This window comes from Arachis duranensis, chromosome 2 (genome assembly GCF_000817695.3).
Source record: "Arachis duranensis cultivar V14167 chromosome 2, aradu.V14167.gnm2.J7QH, whole genome shotgun sequence".
Taxonomy (NCBI): domain Eukaryota; kingdom Viridiplantae; phylum Streptophyta; class Magnoliopsida; order Fabales; family Fabaceae; genus Arachis; species Arachis duranensis.
Window position 1 is genome coordinate 13,523,738 of NC_029773.3, and position 6,050 is coordinate 13,529,787.

Consider the following 6,050-nt stretch of genomic DNA (forward strand, 5'->3'; position numbering starts at 1 on the left):
CATTATTATCTATTGAACAAGACCAGAGAACAATAATCAGCTAAATCAAGTGGCATTATAATCAACATCACAAAAATAGGTAATTAACCAAGAAACACATATTAGGTGTTACTGAATGTCCAGAAAAAAATACCGTAGTTTTGAAAGAAACATTGAAAGAGGATTCGCTATTATCTTGATGCATTGTGAAAGCAAAACATTCTACGTAAACATCCAATCATGTTTTTTTCGTATCAATAAATGCTGGATTTTTAAAGTCACTATCATTATATGTAAGATTAGTAAACATTGTATTTATTTATTTTGAATATACATTGATAATTTATCAAAATTAATCTTTTATAAGCATCTCGCAAGTCTATTAGGTAGCGTTTGGTGGAGAGACAGAGACGGAAAGACGGAGACTGAGAGACAGAGACTAAGAGACAGGGATTGAAATAAATCTCAGTATTCTGTTTGGTGCAAAATGGGAGACAGGAATTGAAACAAGAATGAAACTCTAATTTAATTTGCACAAAGGGTAAAATTGGAATTAATTAATTGAAATGAAAGTATTTTAGGTATAAAATATTATTAAAGTTTCAGTCTCCATCTCTAAAAATTTCAGTCCCCTGTGTCCCTACTTTTTGAAGGTACTGAAATACTGAAATTTTAGAGACAGAGACAGAAATTTTAGTACCAGTCTCTGAACTAACAAACACAATACTGAGTCTTAGTCTCTCAGTCTCTGTCTCAGTACCTCAAAACAAACACTACCTTAGAGTTGTTGTAGTCGACACACATTTCAGATTAAAAAGATCAGGTACTTAGAGTTACTTAATGAAAGTTATCTAACACACAAAAGAAAGTAGCAAGAGGAGGAAAGTAGAAAGGCCACTAACTGAATATAAACTAAAAACAAGGCATTCAAAGTTAAAGATTTAACCCACCTCTTTAATGGGTTAACATGCATGATATAATATTGCATAATATATTTGGTTACTTGCCCATTGAAAAGCCAAAATCTAAAAATTCGTTCTTTTCCCTTGTGCCAATGTTCTTGGGTTGCTACAAACCACCTATTAGCACATAATGGTATCATTAGAGGTTAAGACTGAGACTTTTAAGCAACGAACCAAGTAACTAAGTATACCAAAAAAAAAACCAATTAATGAACATTATAAACTGTTACCAAAAGCTTCATCCCTCACTAACTACTGATTTTTAACAATAGCAAATATGAGTAAAAAGCACCATCACTCTTTAATTAGTTACTTCTGAAATTCAAACAAACATGAAGCTATTAACAGGATTAAATATCACAGGGAATGCAACTTATTACCCTATCCTTTCTATAATAATGCTCGATTCCTCAAACTAAAGTCCAAGAAATCATTTTACAAAATTACTATACAACACATTTTAGAGATTATGAAAACTTATGAAATGTGGCCTAGATATAACTGAAAAGGCAATAAAATTGAATTAGAACATAGAAAATACCTAACAAAGCATTTAAGAAAAATTATAGAAGGCATAACATGGAAATTCAACTGACATAAAAAATTTTCACAATTTAATGTGAAATACATTGAATAAAAAGGTAGATCATACTTCAATGAAATCCAAAATGCAGCAAAAAAAAAAAACAAACCTAACTATTAAGTTAATAAATAAAATTACAAAGATTGATGGTTTCCAGAAATTTATTTTAAAAAATAAGGGGAAATATTAACCATAATAACATAATCCAGACATTGAAGAGAACAAGCTAACACTGTGTTCCAGGAGGTGTTCTACGTAACACCCTAACTGTTAGCAGGTCATGATCGTACCAATAGTAAGGCGTTACTAACTCGTTTTCTTTTTTAACTATTTAATATTGAGCCTTTAGTTCTATGTTGTGTTTCAGTTTTATAGAAAATTCCAGAAAATTGTCTTTAGTAGTTAAAATCACATATCAAAGATCTTCAAATAATAATAATCACATAATTATTATTAATAATAAATGCTACACAAATGAATTCAATATAAAACTTGAAGACAATACCTATCCCTCTGGACAAAATAAAAGCTAAAGCAACAAGGGCGAGGGAACTCTATAAAAACATCAGGTATCAGAAGTAAATCTACTATTCGTCCGCAGCTTCATACTGAATCTTTGCACCTGTCACTGAAAGGGTGGAAGATTTCGGGGTGAGAACAAACCACACATTCTCAGTAGGAAATGGGAATGCCGTTGACAGTGTGCTTCATTTAATGGTTTTTGATATTCATCATAAATTGAAGAAGTTAAGCAACTAAACGGTTTACATTTTTCTTCCTGCAATACATTGGAGGGGTTTATTCAGAATCTTTTAAACACTATGAGTACTAGAGGTTAGTGACATTTCCCTTTCTGCTAAATTATCTTTTCTTCTATTCTTCTGAGTCTATTGAAAACAATGAGTGAGAAAAAAGTGAAATCGTTACCTAAGATTGAAGATGACGAATCATACGACTGGGTTGATGAGGATGTCAAAATAAGGGCTTCATTGTTTGCGGATAGGGATAGTGTTAATCAAGTTAATATAGCTAGAATAGTGAAATCTGGCTTTCGCTTGGAATTACTGCCATGCATTCGCTCTGATCGTGTTTTTCACAGAAAAAAGGATTTCAAAAACTTCTTTATGTATAGTTGTGTCTTAGGAGAATTAAGAGTCTGACTTCCCTTTATTCAGTTTGAGTGTGATGTTCTGAAACAAATGAACTGTGCCCTATCACAGGTTCATCCCAATGGCTGGGCGTTCATAAAATGCTTCCAGATTTTGATGGATTTTCTGGAAATTGAGCCAGGGCTGGAGCTTTTCTTTTCCTTATTCCAACCCAAAGGGGTATGGAAGGGATTGTGAGTAAATTTAAACAGCACACCAGGTTTTTTGGTTTTCAAATTATATAAGTCTTCCTTCAAAGATTTCAAGGAAATGTTTTTGAAAGTTAAGTCAGTGGATGAGGATTTCCCGTTTTATCTAGATGAACACCTTGGGGAGAAATTCCCCTTGTATTGGTGTTGCCAACCGCAACATATATTAGGTCCTGAACTGATAACTAGCCGGAATGAGTGTATTATATCTTTTCTGATTGAAATGGTATCTAAGGGAGGACTGATGTCTGTGTCCGAGTTGCTTCCTTGGGAAGATGACAGGTCGGCTGTGATGGACTACTTTGGTGAGGTCATTGGATTATATTTTGTTTTGAGTAGTTTTTGATTGAATGATGTTTTCTCTGATTATTATTTTTTATCTGTGTGGCAGCTGGGAAATTTTCGGGAGTGTCAGCTTCTACCCTTAGGGCCCGGTTTAAATCAAAAAATTTTGAAGGTTCATCTTCGAATGCTGAAAAAATGGATGTTGGGGGTGAAGTTGACCAGCCCCCTCCTAGGAATAAAGGGATAGTTTTTAAGAAAAGGAAAATTGAGGTTACTGTTACTGCTGGGGAACAGGATAAAGAAGGTGTGATTCAACTTGAAGACCTATCCGGTTTTAGTGCAAAACAGGATAAGCTCCACGCTTTTGACAATGAGGGAGATGGCTTGTCTGTTTGGGATCGGGGGTTTCCTTTCAATGTTGTTGCAGACGAGGTTGCCCAAAGCTTTTCAGACATAGCTCGGGTTGAAGAGGCTGGGGATGTGGGAGTTGATCAGTTTCTTCAGGTTAACTTTTCTACTGAATCGTCTCAATTCAAATATTTGTATCGTATATTTTATACTGTTAAGTTTATAATTTTTAGGTGTTGGGTTTTCGTTTGGCTTGTATCGGCCGAAGTCAAGAGAAGAAGCACAAGAAAATTGTTACCGAGATTGAACAGCATGCTGTTTTGAAAGAACAGCTGACTTCAAAAGAAGCAGTCCTAACTGAACTAAAGAAGAATGTTTCTGATTTGGAAAAGGAATTGAAGGTTGAGAAAGAAAGTTGTGAAAAGGCTGCCGAGCTTTTGAAAAAGAAAGAAACTGAGCTTGAAAACATAAATAAACGAGTTATTGATATGACTGTACAAATGAAGGAGTTTGAGGCAGTTAGAGAGGGTGATATTCTTGATGCCTTTGCTTAAGGCTTCGAACGTGCTGTGACTCAGGCGAAGTTTCTCATGCCTGATGGTGACTTTGCACCTATGGACCCGAGTAAGGTGGTTCGGGATGGTCAGCTTGTAGATGATGAAGAGGTGATTGAAGAAGGTGGTGATAACTTAGTTAACTAGTTTGCTTTGTGTAATCTTCAGTTGTTTTTGCTTTTGTTTTGGGAATCATGGCCCATGACTGTGTTATTTTGTTTGACGGCTGTGTGTAATTAGGTTTTGTATGACCCTAATTACGCTGTCTGATACCCGTAAAAGGGACTTGTGAACTGTATTTTTAATATTGCTTTGCATATTTATCTGTTTTGTCTGTTAAGAGGAGGAGTTTGTAATGTGAATACAATTTTCCTCATGGTGTTTTTTAGCAAATTGAAATTAAGGTTAGTTTAAAAAGAACATGCTAACAAACGTCGTAAATGTAATTGAATTTTATTCAAAGCAGTACCTTAACAACTTAATCCTGGTAAGCTAGCCTCGTTAAAACCTCCTTGAGCAAAATCTTTTTGGGAAAAATCTCAAGTGAGGAAAAAGAATACTAGCATTCTGCTGTGCCTTAGCTGTAATATTGCTTTAAAGAATTGACATTCCATGTACTTGGGATCTTAGTACCATCCAAATGTTCTAGTCTGTAAGCTCCTCTCCCGAGGACTTTGAATATGCGGTAGGGTCCATCCCATGTTGCTGCAAGCTTTCTATGGGAAGATGGTCGGCGAGCTTCTTCAGTTTTTCTTAGCACTAGATCTCCAATGTTGAAGGATCTTGGTTGAACTCGTTTGGCATGTCTTCGGCCGAGTTGTTGTTGTAGAGCTCGGTGGCGAATGGCTGCTGTATTCCTGATTTCTTCTATTAAGTCGAGCTCTGCTTGGCGAGCTTGATCATGATTCTCTGCTAGCGTCCGTAAGGATTGTTGTGAAACCTCCAGAGGAATCATAGCCTTGGATCCATATACCAAGCGAAATAGGGTCTCTTTAGTGGATGTATGTACTATAGTGTTGTATGACCATAATACTTCTAGGATTAGCTCGGCCCAGAGCCCCTTGGCATTGTCGAGCTTTTTCCTTAAAGCGTGCAAGACGACCTTATTAGCGGCTTCAGCTAAGCCGTTAGATTGTGGGTGTTCCACGGATGAGAAGTGCTGGTTTATCCTCAGTTTCTGCAAAAAATCTTTAAAATTATGATCGGTAAACTGCCGACCATTGTCTGTGACAATATGTCGAGGAATTCCAAATCGGCATATGATGTATTTCCAAACAAAGGATATCATCTGGGAGGATGTGATTCTCGCCAGGGGTTGTGCTTCAATCCACTTGCTGAAGTAATCAATAGCAACTACCAAATACTTCATCTGCCCAGGTGCAGTGGGAAACGGGCCGAGGATGTCAATCCCCCACTGGTTAAATGGCCAACTTACTACAGACTGGTGAAGATGCTCGGCTGGAATGTTAATGATCGGTGCGTGCTTTTGACATTGATCACAAGTTCTGACCTTCTTTCTGCTATCCTCCCACAGACTCGGCCAGTAAAAACCAGCTCGAAGTATTTTCTGTGCTAGGCTTCTTGCCCCCGAGTGTATCCCACATATTCCTTCATGAGCCTCGGCTAACACAAGATCGGCCTCATTCCTGTCCAAACATTTCAAAAGTGGTCGGGAGTATCCCCGCCTATATAGAACGTTATTCATTAATGTGAAGAAAGAAGCTTGTCGTCGGAATCTTTTCTTATCTGAGATCTCTTTCGGAAGAAAGCCTTCTTTTAGGTACTGTATGTAACGTAATTGCCAACTTGTCTCATTAAAAGAGTTTAAAGTGCTAATGATATATATGCTTGGCTTGTCTAAAGTCGACTGCAGTAATGTTGCTGTGTGTGATTGTGTAGTGGCTAATTTTGATAGAATGTCAGCCCTATGATTTTGGTCTCTTGGAATGTGGCAAATTTCTATTTTTTGAAAACCATTTACC